The sequence below is a fragment of the Myotis brandtii genome, unplaced genomic scaffold (genome assembly GCF_000412655.1).
Source record: "Myotis brandtii unplaced genomic scaffold, ASM41265v1 scaffold39977, whole genome shotgun sequence".
In the NCBI taxonomy this organism is placed as follows: domain Eukaryota; kingdom Metazoa; phylum Chordata; class Mammalia; order Chiroptera; family Vespertilionidae; genus Myotis; species Myotis brandtii.
In genome coordinates this window covers 1-1,147 of record NW_005365358.1, presented here as the reverse complement: position 1 = coordinate 1,147, position 1,147 = coordinate 1, and the positions used below count along the sequence as shown (strand labels likewise).

General features: G+C 57.1%; 1 long non-coding RNA gene across 1 annotated transcript; it reads left to right on the top strand.

Moving 5' to 3' along the window:
• The first annotated feature begins 11 nt into the window (after positions 1-11).
• LOC106727277 lies at positions 12-1,065 on the top strand. Its single transcript, XR_001363451.1, has 2 exons — positions 12-235; positions 975-1,065. It is a non-coding gene; the product is annotated as an uncharacterized LOC106727277 (long non-coding RNA).
• The last annotated feature ends 82 nt before the right edge of the window (positions 1,066-1,147 follow it).

Below are 1,147 nucleotides of genomic sequence, written 5' to 3'. Positions count from 1 at the left end.
AAGCTTCCTGCACCCTGACCATCCAGCATCGGACTCATAACTGCGCTGGACATGGTAGCTGAGAGGCCCAGAAAAGCGGAAGTGGGCACAGGGCTATCGAACCCTCAGCGAGGAGGCTTGACCGTGTCCACCCATAGGAACTGGCGCTGCTGCAGGCTGTGTCTGTGCGGAGACATGACCCCGAGGAGTGGGGCCACGTGGCTACTTTCAGCTCTGCTCCTTCTCCAGGTCCCAGGTGAGTGGGGCTGGGCTGTGGGGAGCTGGACCCCGAATGGGAATGAGGAAAGACTGAGAGGGGGGAGTGGGTAGAGGGTGAAGAGCAGCCCAGCAGGAGGGAGGGAGAACATGGGGGAGAGCACGGGGAGGCAGAGATGCTTCCAGGAGCGGCCAGCACCTGCCTCAGCAGCAACCACAAGGATTCAGTGCACAAGGCAGGTGGGTCTCAACCACTGCGCCCTCAGAGCTGTGCTGGGGAGGCGGGGCATGTGCTCAGCACCTTATTGTCATAACCAGGGATGTGGGCCCTGGCTGAGGGTTTAGTGGTTAGAGCGTTGGTCCAACGCAGGTTTGATTCTGGGTCAAAAGCACGTACCTGGGCTCATGCAATCAATGTTTCTCTCTTTTTCTCTGCCTCCATACCTCCCTTCCACTCTCTCTAAAAAGCAATGGAAAATTATCCTTAAGTGATTAAAAAAATCAGAGATGTGGTCTTGGTGCATCACACACACTTATACACACACACAAATACATGTGCACACACTGCGTTTTTCCCATCGTGGCCTTTCTTGTCTCCATGCACAACCTCTCCCCGTGTCACCACTGGGAGGAGGGTGCTATCGCCCCTCGTTCCCTCGCCTGGTCTGAGCAAAGGCATGGCCTCCAGACCCTGGGGGCTCTTGAGGGGACCTGCATCCCAGGGTGCCCCTGCCCCTGGCCCATCTGGTAACGAACCCGGGACGGGCTGTGTCTTCCAGGCTGTTTGTCTCTGAGCGGCCCCAGGCGCGTGATGGGCACCGTTGGGGGATCACTGAGCGTGCAGTGTCGGTACGAGAAGGAGTTCAGAGACCGTAACAAATACTGGTGCACAAGCCCATGTTTGCCATCACTGAAGATGAAGATTGTGGAGACCACAGAGTCAGAGAGAGAA